A 16,848-nucleotide genomic window follows, 5' to 3' on the forward strand; every position below is an offset into this window, starting at 1 on the left:
AATAAGCAGCGAAAGCCATTTTATTGTAGCAAATTTGCTGTTTATCTTCGGCGTCCAGTTGTTTTATTGAAAACGAAGCAGTAATTTTATGACTGATCTGAGTTCGAGCGAAGAGTTCTGTATTCAATAACACGTCGGCCACGTGGTGTGCGAACGTGTCCCTGATTGCACAGGCAGCCATTTTGTTGTAGCACGGAGGAGGTAAGAGGAGTGCTTTTTGTGTGGGTGATTGTTTACAAACAATGCATAATTATGTTTAATTTCTACAATAGAAACTAAAGAGAAAAGGCTGTCAGAACTCTCTGTTGTCCGGATTGTGGGGGAGTCACGTGATTATAAGATGCATGCAATTTAGTGAAGCTTATAGGGGCAATAGTGTGAAGCTGGGGCAATAGCATTTATAGCGAGGTTAATTAGTAGTTACACTCTGTGCTTGAACCTGATTTACTAAAATTGGAACAAAGAAAAGTGGAGTGAGAGAAGGAGAGTTGCTTATAGCAACCAGGCAGATTTAATCTAGTAAAGGTGCCCATGCATTAGATGATGTATGGGCAGATCGACCAAGAGACAGATCTCTCTCTGATCTGATGCTGAATACACACGGTGCGTTCCCGCTCGATTCCCGTCGATTTGTTTATTTCCAACATGTCCGATTTTCATTTCGATGGATTGTTAAGTCGATTTGGCATACTCTACATGCGAATCGACCGAACGATCCATCGAAATGAAAATCGGACATGTTGGAAATAAACGAATCGTCAGGAATCGAGCGGGAAATCGAGTGCGGGAACGTCCGTTGCCTGTCTATACATTGCAGGCCAATTCACAATGAATTTAATGCTGAATTTGATCCCAAATCGGCTGCTGGTCGAACTCTGTCGCCCCTAATAATCAATGTGAACATATATTCCCCCACCATGCCCAGTGCACTATACATTACCTGACCGCATCCGCTGCTGGCTCTGGGCTTATCCATCCATGCATGCGCCCCACGTGGTTCCGTAGTAGCATGGGCGAGTGTGTGACATCACATGCTCCCACATGTACGCCAGCAACCACGTGGGCCATGTGTATGGACTAGGACGGTGCCCAGAGGCAGCAGTTGACAGGGATAGGTAACGTATAGTTCACTGGGCACCGGGGGGTGAGCACATTGACCATTAGGGGGGGGCAGCATTTGGGGTTTTGTCGCTCATTCCGATATTGCTCGCTGTTACTGCTGTGAACCGACCAGGACACCCCGACATCTTGCAGCATGTCCGACCGATTCATGCAATCACCAATTTCGCCCGGAAAATAGGTTGCTTTGTCGGTCGGGGATGCGCTTGGCGGCACCAATTTTCTTTTCATTCGATTATAATAATTTGGCTGGTTGATCGGCTGCCAAGTCACATGATGTATAGCCACCTCAAGGGGAACAAAGATTCCTATTGGGTGCTATGTGCAATTGCATCACATTTGCTTTTATTATTAGCACCAGTCTGGGTAAATCAGAGCTATGGAGCCTAAAGGGTACCTTATAAAATAACAGAATAAAATACAACAAATACAGATACCCAGATACTTACCTAGGAAGAGGGAGGACTTCCCTCTTTAGAGGCGTTCCATGTCCTGGACCACTGTTGCAGGATGTGGGTGCATGGAACATATCTGACAAGAGATTGTCAGATATTTTATCCTGGCCACGCTCCCCGTTGTATACGAGCGCACCTATACTGCTTCTGCACAAGTACGGCCCCACTTGTGCAGTAAGGCAAACCTGTTCGTACTGAGCGGCTCTGTCCTGCGTGCACTAGGGAAGCTCATTGCATTTTCAAAGGGGGTCCCTGGCAGTAGCGGAGTTCTCCAGGCCTCTTCTTAGGTAAGTATCTGGGTTTTTTTCTTTCTTATTACACCCCGTTTTCGCTCTTAGATACAGCTACCAATGCAGCCCTGCCACACCTTTAGCCATGTCCAAATTTTACATGTGGCACTTCCACATGTGGCACGCCCCTCCCTCTATACAATTCCTTGGTGTTCAATGGTCCTCCCTCCCTTATAAAGTTTCCTGGGGTCTGGTGGTCCCCCTCCCTCCCCTGTATACAGTTCCCTGGTGACTACTGCCCCCCCCCTCCCTCCCCTATACAATTACTCTGTTTCTAACGGCATGCCCCTTTTTCCCCATATAGTTTCCTGGTATCTAGTGGCCCCCTCCTACCCCTATACATTTCACTGGTGTCTAGTGGCCCCCTCTTTTCCCCATAAGTTCCCTGGTGTCTAGTGACCCCCCCCCCCACCGCTACTATAAAGTTCCCTGGTATCTAGTTGTCCCCTTGACGCCTGTATGGGTTCCTTGGTTTCTAGTGGTTCCCCTCCCTCCCCTATACAGTTTACTGGTGTCTATTGGTCTCACTTCCTCCCCTGTATACAGTTCCATAGTGACTAGTTGCCCCCTCCCTTTCCTATACACTTCACTGGTGCATAGTGGCTCTCCTTCTTCCCCTATGCAGTACCCTGGTGTATAGTGGCCCCCTCTTTCTCCCATACAGTTCCCATCGGAATGTTGGGAAATACTATTGGGGCATTGGGAAGGTGGGAAATATTATTGGAAGTGTTAGAAAGCTAGGAGACACTATTGCGGGTGTTGGAAAACCGGGAGACACTATCAGGGGCATTGGATAGCTTGGAGACACTTTTGGGTGTATTGAAAATTTGGGAAATACTTTTGGGGGTAGAAAGTTGGGAAATACTATTGAGATTGTTAAAAAGTTGGGAAATAGTTTTGGGTGCATTGGAAAGTTGGGAAATACTATTGGGTGTATTGTAAAGCTGGGAGACACTATTGGGGGTGTTGAAAGGTTGGGAGATACTATTGGGGGCATTGGGAAATACAGTGGGATGCGAAAGTTTGGGCAACCTTGTTAATCGTCATGATTTTCCTGTATAAATCGTTTGTTGTTACGATAAAAAATGTCAGTTAAATATATCATATAGGAGAGACACACAGTGATATATGAGAAGTGAAATTAAGTTTATTGGATTTACAGAAAATGTGCAATAATTGTTTAAACAAAATTAGGCAGGTGCATAAATTTGGGCACCACAAAAAAGAAATGAAATCAATATTTAGTAGATCCTCCTTTTGCAGAAATTACAGCCTCTAAATGCTTCCTGTAGGTTCCAATGAGAGCCTGGATTCTGGTTGAAAGTATTTTGGACCATTCCTCTTTACAAAACATCTCTAGTTCATTCAGGTTTGATGGCTTCCGAGCATGGACAGCTCTCTCTAACTCACACCACAGATTTTCAATTATATTCAGGTCTGGGCACTTGAGATGGCCATTCCGGAACATTGTACTTGTTCCTCTGCATGAATGCCTTAGTGGATTTTGAGCAGTGTTTAGGGTCATTGTCTTGTTGAAAGATCCAGCCCCGCTGCAGCTTCAGCTTTGTCACTGATTCCTGGATATTGGTCTCCAGAATCTGCTGATACTGAGTGGAATCCATACGTCCCTCGACTTTGGCATGATTCCCAGTCCCTGCACTGGCCACACAGCCCCACAGCATGATGGAACCACCACCATATTTTACAGTAAGTAGCAGGTGTTTAGTCAGACACGTCTTTAGCTTCTCTTGGATTTCAGCAATATCAGCAATTTCCCAGACAGGAGAAATACTGACTAACAGCTTGTACAATTAGCTAGCTGACTTGGGGGTTGATTCACCTTGTAGGACAAGATCCCGGCACTATGGCCCAATAGGCTGCCTGTCAAGTGACAGGCAGCCTATTGGGCCAATCTAAGTGTGGGGATCTTGTCCTACAAAGTAACTGGATCTGACAACCCCTACTGATTTGTATGTTAGCCAGATGTAGCCATCAAAAGAGCCGCATCTGGCTCCCGAGCCATAGGTTCCCTACCCCTGCTCTAGACTTCTGGGTTCCACTCTGTGTGTGTGGTGGTTGTAGGTTCCACCTAGGTTTTCTCCAGACACTATGCTTTTATTATTATTATTTTTTATTTATATGGTTACATTATCTTCATAATGTAACCATATCTTCATAGCAGAGGGCACTAGAAAAACAAACATAGTTTGTAGTTTATGCACATTACAGTTGAAAAAGCAGCAAAAGCATGAAAATATAGTAGTAGTTCATGCAACCCCAACAAACAAGCTTTTGCATCCTGCAAATTGAAATGTCAGATTATGACTACAGTAGGGGCTCCCTTTGACCCCTCAGAGGGACAACCAGCAGTGTTCTCCCCAGAAATGCTTTCCATCCGAGTGGCATGAAAACGTAGCCGGGTGGGGCACAACCAAGGGAATGCAGGGGCGGTGGAACTTTGCTTACAGCATAGGAGGAGAATGAGGAAGTGAGCTAAGTGAGCAGCCGGGTGCTCACCAAAATTAGCTGGGTGGAGCACCCGGCTAAAAGAGCCTGGGGAGAACGCTGGCCAGTGACAGGACTTATTGAGTGTTCTCTGTAAAGTACTACAGAGAATGTTAGTACTACAAAAATGCCAAATAAATAATAAGAGCTTGTGAGCACAGAATGCAAAAATTCCAGTACTTCCTTTGCTGTAACGCTACAGCGTTCACTGTGTCGCTTACTGACAGACTGAATTTTACCATCTCACCTGATCACTGTTCAGGTTGTTTGGACGCTGACAATCATTTTTCGTGGGGAATAGTAGTTTGAAATTTTGAACCAAATGATGGACTGTACTTGATTGTATTAGAACACGGACCACGCTAATTGAAATCTACGCCTTGTTTTGATGTTGATCTGGCTGACAGGGTGTGGATTTTAATTCACTTCTGCAGCGCGCATCCGCCGTTTTTGTCGCTTCCCCCGGTCTCGCTGCTGTCTCCTCGCTGTCTCCCATCGCAGATCACTCGCCCTGTCAGTCTCTATGACTGCAGAGCCCCGTGAGCCGGTCAGGAGTTCCTGAGTGGCTTGCATGACTCTGCCGTCAAAGAGACTGACACCCAGAGTGGGTGTCCTGAGGATCCCCGTGTGGAATGCGGTTGTGGCGGGTATATACGGCGATTCGCCGGTATTCCGTCGTTTTTGTACCAGAGGTCTCTGGTACTTAAAGAGAATCTGTATTGTTAAAATCACACAAAAGTAAACATACCAGTGCGTTAGGGGACATCTCCTATTACCCTCTGTCACAATTTCGCCGCTCCCCGCCGCATTAAAAGTGGTTAAAAACAGTTTTAAAAAGTTTGTTTATAAACAAACAAAATGGCCACCAAAACAGGAAGTAGGTTGATGTACAGTATGTCCACACATAGAAAATACATCCATACACAAGCAGGCTGTATACAGCTTTCCTTTTGAATCTCAAGAGATCATTTGTGTGTTTCTTTCCCCCTGCAGCTATCTTCCACTGAAGTTTCAGGCTGCTCTTTTCTTCCTGCAAACAGCTTTGCCCTTGTCTGTAATTCCTCACTATGTGAAAGCCCAGCCAGCTCAGAGGACGATTTATCCAGCTTGTAAAAGATAAGAGAGAAGAGAGAAGCTGCTCTAATCTAAATAACACACAGGCAGTGTGCATAGAGGGGTCTGGAAGGGGGAGTTCATAGCAGAACCACAACACTGAAGAACTTGGCAGCCTTCCAGACACAGGCCGACAAGTCTGACAAGAAAGAGATAAGTTGATTTATTACAGAGACTGTGATAGTACAAAGTGCTGCAGTAAGCCAGAACACATTAGAATAGCTTTTGGAACTTGTAGGATGATAAAAAACAGGATGCAATTTTTGTTACGGAGTCTCTTTAAAGTGAACCTTAAGTCAGGAAAAAAAATGAGTTTTACTCACCTGGGGCTTCTACCAGCCCCCTGCAGCAGTCCTGTGCCCTCGCAGCCACTCGCTAATCCTCCGGTCCCCCGCTGCCAGCTAGTTTTGCTTTTGCAGACAGGCCCGTCAGGACTGGCCGCATATCTATTCGCTCGTAATGCGGCAACGCATATTTTTGTACGCGTTGCGTCCCGCAATAGTGCTAATTACAGTGAGGAATGCGGGAAAAAGTGGCCAGTCCTGACGGGCCTGTCGGCAAAAACGAAACTAGCTGGCAGCGGGGGACCAGATGATTAATGAGTGGCTGCGAGGGCACAGGACTGCTGCAGGGGGCTGGTAGAAGCCCTAGGTGAGTAAAACTCTTTTTTTTCTGGCTTAAGTGTCTCTTTAAGTGGTTAAAGGATACTTAAGTGAAAAACAATAAGTGCTGGTCTACTTACCTGTGGCTTCCTCCAGCCCCTTGAAGTCTCTGTGTCCCTTATCGCAACTCCCCTGGTAGCCATTCTTCTGCGGTCCCCTCCGACCTGACAGGGTCAGCGTCTGAGCAAGGGCACACGTGCTGCTCACGGCCATGCTCGTGTGAATGGGAGCTTTGTGCACAAGCGCAGTAGTAATGCACTTGCGCAGATCACCCCCACAAGCGGTGCTAGTGTGAACACAGGCAAAAGCTACCAAACTGGCCAGATCGGCGGCCGCTACAGAGGGCACCGCAGATGAGTGGCTCCCATCGGAGCTGCAACGAGGGACACAAAGACTTTCAAGGGGCTGGATGAAGCCCCAGGTAAGTAGATCAGCATTTATTGTTTTTCGCTCACATAATCTTTAAAGTTGCACTGTAATCACACAAAGTAGAATGCAGTAAATTATTCAGGATACCCACTTTTATGGTAATTTTCCTGGTTTCAGCGTCAAAAATACTTCTACCTATATCTAAATGTTGCTGTTTATTGGTATGTAGCCCCACCCTCTCAGTGATGCTTATCCTAGAATGATTAGATATAAAGATCCCCCCTCCCCATGAGAATTCTGGGAGACAATGTATAGTTTCTACTGGTTTCAGAACTGTCAGTAAACATTCTGCAGAGCTACGCCTGACAGGACTAAAGATGTTGCCGCCTGTGATAGATTTAGAATGTTAATCTAGGTAAGGAAAGAATGCCCAATGGCCAAACTCTTGACTAAATAATTAGTCCTGCAGCCCTGGCCACACACTTCCTGGATCATGCTCCCGCCGCCGGGAACGTCCTGCGCAGGCACAGTACTAGATTTCCAAGTACTGCGTCTGCACAAGATGCTCTCGACAATTGGAGCGTGGTCGAGGACGCATGTGGCCAGGGCTGCGCAGGCCCAGTGGCCATCGACTGGCTAGTCAAGGGAAACAAAGTTTAGCCTCGGCGGGGGACCGGCGGATCGGTGACTGAAGGGGCAGGCTCAGGACCGCTTCTGAGGGCTGGTAGAAGCCCCAGGTAATTGGAACTCATTTTTTTCCCCTTTTGGTTTAGGTTTCCTTTGGGGGGTGGGAGATAAACGGTAGATAGTTTCCTCAATAGAGTGGACCCTCCGGATGATTGAGAGGCTTCTCCTATTCTCCATACTACCGCTCCTTGTTGGGACCCTCTTCTTCCTCACAGCCCTGTTTCTGTCTGTATAAGCGTACAGTAAGGCCTGCAGAGAAAAAAGCCATTCACAAATAGCTGTATGCTACTGCGCAGGCATGGGCCATAATTGCGTCTATGCGGTGTCCCTGCCCTTGTACACAGACAAGAGTGCGGCCACAAGAATATGTTTGACAAGCCCTTGTTGAATATGTTCAGATGGTCCCAGTACTGAATTGGTGGGCACCAGACAGTCTCTGGACAATTCAGAGGCTTCCCACTACTCAGGGAAGCATTCACTCATTGAGAGGGGAGGGAGTACATTGCAAAGTGTGAAGTTAAAAAATAGAAGACAGATCAAGGTTGATATTTGCCATGTAATTTGTTCGTATTGTTTGATTTACAATCAGCATGCATGTAATCATCTTTACTACTGGTAGACAAGAAAAAAAACAGACAGCGCCAACTGCCTTTATCTATAACCACACCCCCTAACAATGCGATTGGCTAAAAGGTTGCTTTTAATAGATATACGTATGTTCAGAGGGAGATACTGGTTGCTTGGAAGTTGAAAACAGCTGTTTCAACTGCCCACGACACAACTAGGCTCACAGACAGGAAACTGTCAGGAACTAGGTCCCAACATCAGACTGTGGGAGGGATTTCATCTCAATATTAGCCATCCAGACCCACCTGATGATTTATTTAAGAAAAGGTAAAGATTTCTCATGGGAAATGGGTATCGGCTACTAATTGTGATGAAGTTCAATTCTTGGTTACAGTTACTCTTTAAAGAGAACCCGAGGTGTGTTTAAAGAATGTTATCTGCATACAGAGGCTGGATCTGCCTATACAGCCCAGCCTCTGTTGCTATCCCAAACCCCACTAAGGTCCCCCTGCACTCTGAAATCCCTCATAAATCACAGCCATGCTGTGAGGCTGTGTTTACATCTGTAGTGTCAGTCTCAGCTGCTCCCCCGCCTCCTGCATAGCTCCGGTCCCTGCCCCCGTCCCTTCCCTCTAATCAGCAGGGAGGGAAGGGATGCAAGCGGGTACTGGAGTTCTGCAGGAGGCGGGGAGAGCAGCAGACTGACACTATAGAGATAAACACAGCCAGCTCTGACAAGCTGTTTGTCAGCAGCATGGCTGTGATTTATGAGGGATTGCAGAGTGCAGGAGGACCTTAGGGGGGTTTGGGATAGCAACAGAGGCTGGGCTGTATAGGCAGATCCAGCCTCTGTATGCAGCTAATATTCTTCAAACCCACCTCGGGTTCTCTTTAAGGTGAACATGTCATAAATGAAGGCCTCATAAACTTATCGTACATCGATAAAGTGCATGACAAAACAATTTCTTATTTCCGAGCTACACCCTAGAGTAGCAGTACTATTCCGAAGGGTCAGTAGGAAGTTATGCAGTGTCAGGACGGCCTTTCCATTTGAACCTTCCCCTTTTTTCTTTGTATAAATTTTAAGCTTTCTAGGTAATATCTGCTGTTGCAGATCACAAATCCACAGGTCCTCATCAATGTGCAATGCCCCTCCCACCTCCACGGCAGCCTAAATGAAATGCAGCTCACCACAAAACACTCTTCCCTAGTAACTGACTAAATATAAATATAAAGCAAATATAAATCAGTGAAAAGCAATACAATTTGTGTTTTTTTCAGTTTTGTTTAGTGTTGCCTCAGTGACATTACTTGGCCTAGAACTGACCTCCATGCAGAGTTTACCCAGTTCCTGACACCTCTGATGGCGATAATGAGAGATTTCCTGTGGGAGTGATGTCAGCTGTAATGACGTATCCGTGTGGTTGACTTAGCAGAAGAAACTGCAGAGATTTGTTCAGAGCAAACATTACCTCAGCGATGTGGTCCTGAGGAAGGAGGCGTGTCTCTGACAGGAAGGAGGAGTTTCTTGGAGCCGCAGAAGGTAGGTGGGAGAGTAGTTGCTTTTTTTTATATAAATACAGAGAATACATGTTGCCTTTCTGAGAAGGAACAGAGCTAATCAAATATACTGTAGTTTTTTTTTTCTACTGTCCCTACAGTACTGTTATATGTAAAAATCCTGTAAAGTGAGGGATGCCTTCTGAATAATAATTTTGGCCAGTTTTTATTTCTCTATTAACACCCTACAAAGTTCTTAAAGGGACCCTGAGTAGAGGCATAAATCTGGACTTACCTGGGGCTTCCTCCAGTCCCCCATAGCTCACAAGGTCCCCTGGCATTCCTCTTGGTCCCTTCCGTGGTCTTATGACAATTCCGGTAATCCGGCGACTTCAGCTGAAGGTGCTTGTGCATGCACCCGTGGCGCACCCAGTGCGACATAGTGCCGATTGCCGTAAGCATCCTGCGCATGCACGGTTCAGTCTTTAGAGAACCGCGCATGCACAGGATGTTTACAGTGGCTGGCGTGATGATGAGCCGTAGGCACGCACGCTTACCGGAGTCGCCAGCGGGACCACAGAAGGGACCAAGAGGATGCCGAGGGACCTCCCCAGCTATGGGTGGCTGGAGGAAGCCCCAGGTAAGTCCAGATATTCAATTTATGCCTCTGCTCAGGATTCCTTTAAAACAAACCTGAACAGAAAATAAACTAATGGTATCTGTCCTCCTACTCCGTCAGTGGGTTTTTATTGTCTCGGCTGAATTACAGAGGGCTTGATTCACTATGCTATTCACTATGCTATAATAGTGCGAGGTAATCCTCTTACGTGTGTAAATTACATTACTGTGACTTCTTCATTGTTTTGGCACACTACATGTGCTAGCGGTGTGTGCACCTTAACAGTGGTGGCTCCTTTCAAAAGCTGTGCAATAGTGTTGTTAATTAACCTAGCAGCAGCCACGCTAGTGAAGTATCGAAGTAGCGATGCGACACTCGTGCAGCTTTTGGAAAGAGTAGCCGCTGCTAAGAAGCGCACGCTACGTTGTCAGTAGCGCGCGTAGCATGCCAGTGCTATGAAGATGCCACGGTAATGTAATTTATGTGCATAATATGATTACCTCGTTCTATTAAACATTACCTCACGCTATTAAGCATAGTGAGTCAAGCCCAAAGTCTTTTAGTTTTCAAAATCCATGATCTGTCAAGTATTGACCTTTTTTGTTAACTATTCTCTGCACTCAAAAGTTGTTCTTAGCCAATTAAAAGCTATAAAACTCTTGCGTGGCAATTATTCATTGTTCTGCTACATGTGTTTCCACGAAAATAAGACAGGGCCTTATAATAGTTTTTGCTCCGAAATATCCCCTTATTTTCAGGGGATATCTTATTTTCCCATGGACACCAGTCTACAGTTAAAGTTCTCCTGTACCGATGTTCAATGTTTTATGACCTTTAAAAAAGAAAAAAATAAAGCATCACCACACAACTCACCTACTCCTGGATCCCATCGCTGTCTTTTCTACCTCGTCAGCTCTCCCGTTCTGCCGCCATGTCCCCCGTATCTGCCGGCATCTTCACCACTATGGCGATGACCCGGAAGTAACCTGAAAGTACTTCCGGGTCAGTGCCATAGGAGTGGAGATGCTGGCTGATATGAGAGGACACAGCGGCGGAATGGAAGAGCTGACAAGGCGGAAAAGACAGCAAAAGGATCCAGGAGTAGATGAGTTGTGTGGTGGTGATTTTTCTTGCAGGTCTTAAAACGTCGGTGGTACAAGGGGGCCTGATCAGGGAGGACAAATGCCTTTTCTTCTGCACCCATATTCAACAGTCTAGTCACTCGAAGAATTTGGTTGACTAGAATGGGGACCCCTGGGAACACTAAACTAGAGAATGGGGCTGTGCCATGTCGCAGCACTATTTATGAGAATGGGGCTGTGCCATGTTGCAGCACCTATATTAACCTCCCTGGCGGTAATCCCCAGTGCAGCTTGGACTAGCCGCTGGGTGCTCTATGCAGAGTATAGCATAGCGGGCGTTTTTACTCACCTCCCTGGGGATCCAGACGTCAGTAGCCATTCTCTTTGCTGTCCTCCGAGGCTCTGAATCACTGGTGAGATCACTTCAGTGATCTCACTACAGAGTTACAGCCCAACCCGGAGAATGGAGGTAAAATTGCAGTGCTGTAGCCCAGGGAGGTGAGTGAGAGCAGGGGCTGCTGCAGAGACTCTGCGGCATGATTTTTTCCTGATTTTAGTGTCTGAAACGTCAAATCCAGAAATGATCATACAGCTAGCGAGGTTAATTAAATCCCCTCTCGGTTCAGGGTACTTTAACATGTTAAAGACCGCATCACGCCGATGGGCATGAACATGGTGCCTCCCCCAGGACTGCCTAACACAGATCAGCGTAAAGTCCTGGGGACGTCTTTTGCAGGAGATTGCGCATCTCCGCTTATATGACGGAGCTCCGCTCCACCATCAGTCAATCAGGCAATCACCACTAGGAGACTGTTAGACAGTGAAACTGCCGTCCATATACATAGTACCGCGCTGCAATCTACGGCAACTCTGTCCTGGGGACAGCCATGTGACACGGCTGTCCCCCTTAGTGGCAAGGCAGCGATCCGCTGTCATAGGCTGAAGCTATGACAGCTGATTGCACTGATTGGCTGGCGGGAGGATGGAGGGGGAAAGAAAATCGGTAGATTTATTGATAAAATAAAGACATAAATATTTACAAAAAAACCAAACCCTCCAGGAGTGATCAGAGCTCTCTGTTGGTGGGCAGAAAAGGGGGGGGATCACTTATGTGCTGAGCTGCATGGCCCTGCAGCGAGGCCTTAAAGCTGCAGTGGCCTAACTAGCAAAAAATGGCCTGGTCTTTAGGAGGGTTTAAGCCTGTAATATTGAACAACAAAAAAATCGACATTTATTCAAATAGATTGATGTCATCACATTCTGGAACATCATCTTCCAGGGGAGAGGCGTCCCTCACGCAGCTTTGGCGGAACCAGTCGGACGGGCGCAGGAGCGCCAGAGCGGCCGTCCTCAAGCCCTTCATATACAGTATTTGGTAAGCTCTTCATTTATTTGCCATCTTCCTGACACTAATTACATTTGCACTTGGTTCACACTGGTATCCATCCTCTTTATGGGCTCTTTCCTTCCTATCACTGCTCACCCCTAGCCTTTTCTCACTATTCTTTACCTGGGACTTTTTCATCCCCTCAATGTTATTACGCACCTTGGGCCTGATTCACAAAGCGGTGATAACTCAGTTATCACGCCTAAAAGACTTTTTCCGTGATAACCTTTGCACCGCTGAGTTAGCACCGCTTTGTGCTGGTTATCATACGCAAAGTCCCGCACGCAATTGCGCAATTCCGCACGCTGCGCCCATAGGGTTTAATGGGCGCATCGCGCGTACTGCACCGTGCGCCGCGCAACACTTTGCGCACGGGAATTTCGCACGAGTTTCATTTTATCAAGCCTAAACTGAGTTTAGGCGTGATAAAGGACTTTTCACCAGCGTGCAAACACTTTGCACCGCTTTGTGAATCAGGCCCCTTATGCATTATGCACTTTGGGTTTGCTTACCCCATTATAAGGACTATATTCTCTATCTGCTTTAGATAGTTCACATTGCACTCAGCACTTTAACTTTTATACTATTGTTCATGTCTACATCACCATATTCATTAGGTGTTTCTAACAGGAATTTTGCTCTATATTTATTATTGCATTGTTTTCTTGTACCGATTTTCTCATGATCTGTCTCTGGTCCAGCATCACATTTATTTATATCTATTTAGTTACTAGTTTATTGGATGTGATGCTGAAGACTTCAAAGACCATAACAGACTGAGAATAAATTCCATCACCATCACATTTATTGTACATTATGGTGTCATATCTCATGATTATCAATACTATTGTTTTTATTATTATTGAGCTTACTTACCAATATTACCATTGTACTAGAGGGTTTTTGGTGGCTTGGTCTGGCCTTGTTTTTAATTGTTTTGAGACCTGAGAACCAAAATTGTGGAAAAATATCAAATGAAAATGAAACTCTATGGCAGGAGACCCAGGAGGACCTACAGTTTACCAAAATGTACTTGAGTAAGCCAAAATGCTTCTGGGAAAATGTCTTGTGGACAGATGAGACCAAGGTAGAGCTTTTTGGTAAAGCACAACGGAATGAGGCCTACAAAGAAAGGAACACAGTACCTGCAGTGAAATATGGTGGAGGTTCAATGATGTTTTAGGGTTGTTTTGCTGCCTCTGGCACTGGGTGCCTTCAATGTGTGCAAGGCATCATGAAATCTGAGGATTACCAAAGGATTTTGGGTCGCCCTGTAGAGCCCAGTGTCAGAAATTTGGGTTTGCGTCCGAGATCTTGGGATCTTCCAGCAGGACAATGACCCCAAACATACGTCAGAAAGCACCCAGAAATGGATGGCAACAAAGCGCTCAAGAGCTCTGAAGTGGCCAGCAATGAGTCCAGATCTAAATCACATTGAATTCCTGTGGAGAGATATTAAAATTGCTGTTGGGAAAAGGCACCCTTCCAGCAACAAAAACCTGGAGCAGTTTGCAAAGGAAGAGTGGTCCAAAATTGTGGATGAGAGGTGTAAGAAGCTTATTGGTGGTTATTAAAAGCAACTGATTTTAGTTATTTTTTTCCGAAAGGTATGCAACCAAATATTAAAGAGACTCTGTAACAAAATTTACAGCCTTGTTTCTCCATTCCTACATGCTGCACCTGATCTAATGTGATGTGGCTAACTGCAGCCTCTTCTAATTCCCCCTTCTCTCTAATTTATCCACTTTTCTTGACTTTGTCAAGGCTTGTCGAGGAAGATGAGGAAGGGACTGCCTCTGCTTTAATGATGAAGCATTATGCACGCCCCTCTATGTGCGCTCCCGTCTCAGTGTATTTCACTCACGGACAACGTCCCTGCTCTCAGCGTCACTGCTCTCGTCGTGTCTGCGAGGTTGAGGGAGCGCTGGGACATCTTGAACAGCTGTGACTTGTGAAGAGCCCAGACACGTGGGTCATAAAAACAGCAGTGAGGTAGTCTGATTCCAGGATTCCAGAGCGGGTTGCAGGAGGCAGAAGGTAAACATTGCAAAACCTCTGAATTCTTTCAGCAACAATATAAACTTGTAATGCAAACTGTAAGGCAGTATACAGTAACATGCAATACACATATAAATATGTACAGTGCTGCCCATAATTATTCATACCCCTGGCAAATTTTGACTTAAAGTTACTTTTATTCAACCAGCAAGTAATTTTTTAGATGGGAAATGACAGGTGTCTCCCAAAAGATAAGACAATGTACAAGAGGCATGATTGTGGGGGAAAAAATCTCAGCTTTTATTTACATTTCAGCAAAACGTGTCCAGTCCAAAATTATTCATACCCTTCTCAATAATCAATAGAAAAGCCTTTGTTGGCTATTACAGTTTCTTTTAATTGCAGACCAGCTTTTTGCATGTCTCCACAGGTATTTTTGTCCATTCATCTTTAGCAATGAGCTCCAAATCCTTTAGGTTGGAGGGTCTTCTTGCCATCACCTGATCTTTAGCTCTCTCCACATATTCTCAATTGGATTCAAGTCAGGACTCTTGCTGGGCCACTCCCAAAACGTTAATTTTGTCGTCCAACCATCTCTTCACCACTTTTGCTGTGTGTTTTGGGTCATTGTCATGCTGTAATGTCCACTGGTGCCCAAGGCCAAGTTTCTCTGCAGACTGCCTGATGTTGTTGTTGAGAATCCTCATGTATTGCTCTTTTTTTCATGGTGCCGTTTACTGTGATTAGGTTCCCTGATCCATTGACTGAAAAACACCCCCAAAGCATTAGGTTCTCACCACCATGTTTGACAGTGGGGATGGTGTTCTTTGGGTTGAAGGCTTCTCCTTTTTTACGCCAAATGAAGGAAACATCATTGTGACCAAACAGTTCCATTTTTGTTTCATCTGACCATAACACGGAAGACCGACAGTCTTCTTCTTTGTCCAGATGAGCATTTGCAAAGGCCAAGTGAGCTTTTGTGTGCCTTATCTCAAAAAGTGGCATCCTCCTTGGTCTGCATCCATGGAACCCAGCAGTGTACAGTGTCCGTTAGATTGTCAGAGCCCAGATTCACCAAGATGGACTTGGTGGTGATCCTTGGATTCTTTTTCACCTCTCTCAGTAACCTCCTGGCCAGCACAGGTGTCACTTTTGGCTTCCGACCACGTCCTCTGAGATTTTCCACAGTGCGGAACATCTTGTATTTTTTAATAATACTTTTCTCTATAGCCACTGGAACTTGAAAACATTTAGAAATGGCCTTATAGTCCTTTCCTGACTTCTGAGCAGCCACAATGTACAGCTGCAGGTCCTCACTCAGCTCCTTTGTCTTAGACATGACTTTCCAAAAACCAACTGCAGAGAGCTACTGTTTTTCACCCGTTGAGTTGATTAAAACAGCTGTTCCCAATTAATCAGGGTAATTATAACGCTTTAGAACAGCTTGGCCTATTTGGAATGGTATAGAACTTTGGATTTTCCCACAGACTGTGACAGTTTAAAGGGTATGAATCATTTTTGCTCAAATGTAAATAAAAGCTTAGAAGTGTTCCCCCACCCCACAATAGTGCCTCTTGTACATTGTCTTATTATGTTTTGGGAGACACCTATGTCCTTTCCCGTCAAAAAATTACTTGCTGATTGAAAAAAAGTAACTACGTCAAAATTTGCCAGGGGCATAAATAATTATGGGCAATACAATATACACTCACACACACATACTGGTGAAACTTACTGGGCCCCCCTCACTCTCTCTGCCCCCCCCCCCCCCCCCCCAAAAAAAAATGCAGTGTTTGTCCACAAAAAAAACATGATGTCAGTGCTATATAGATTCATAATAATAATAATATGGTAGGACATTAGGCTATGACTATGGTAGGATCAGATTGTGAGCTCCTTAGAGGATAGTCAGTGACATGACTATGTACTCTGTAAAGTGCTGCAGAAGATATCAGCGCTGTATAAATCCATAATACTGTAATAATATGGTAGGACATTAGACTTTGACCATGGTAGGGGTTAGATTATCAGCTCCTGTAAGGACAGAAAGTGACATGACTGCACTCTTTAAATAATAATAATAATATGGTAGGGCATTAGGCTATGACTATGGTAGGATTAGATTGTGAGCTCCTCTGAAGACAGTTACATGACTATGTACTCTGTGTAGTGCTGCAGAAGATGTCAAAACTTTATAACTCCATAATAATAATAATAATAATAATAATATGGTAGGACATTAGACTATGACTATGGTTGGTAGGGTTGCAATGGTATGATTTTCCATGGTATGATAACCACGGTATGACGGAATACGTATTACAATTATTTGGACCCGGGCTGCGCCCTTACATAAAATAATGTGCCCCCCACACCAGTATGGTAGCCAGATGTGCCCCACTGCCTCAGCATACATATGATTAAGCCTGGGAGATTTGGGCACGGGGTTAAGCTGTAAAACTGCTCACCCTGCTCCTGCAAAAGTCCTGGCAGTG

The 16,848-nt window shown here is 45.3% G+C and overlaps 1 protein-coding gene across 5 annotated transcripts in view; it reads left to right on the forward strand.

Moving 5' to 3' along the window:
- The first annotated feature begins 105 nt into the window (after window positions 1-105).
- The window catches only part of LOC137534519 (uncharacterized), a 75,161-nt gene continuing 58,418 nt past the window's right edge, over window positions 106-16,848 (forward strand). For 2 of the 5 annotated variants that reach the window (XM_068256051.1, XM_068256054.1), the window contains exons 1-2: window positions 8,632-9,310; window positions 12,212-12,343. The gene's annotated coding sequence lies outside the window, so the exon portion shown is untranslated. Of the gene's footprint in view, window positions 202-8,631; window positions 9,311-12,211; window positions 12,344-14,119; window positions 14,393-16,848 lie in introns of those variants that run through there. The other 3 variants (XM_068256052.1, XM_068256055.1, XM_068256053.1) reach the window with 3 other exon arrangements.

Source organism: Hyperolius riggenbachi, chromosome 10 (genome assembly GCF_040937935.1).
Source record: "Hyperolius riggenbachi isolate aHypRig1 chromosome 10, aHypRig1.pri, whole genome shotgun sequence".
Lineage (NCBI taxonomy): Eukaryota > Metazoa > Chordata > Amphibia > Anura > Hyperoliidae > Hyperolius > Hyperolius riggenbachi.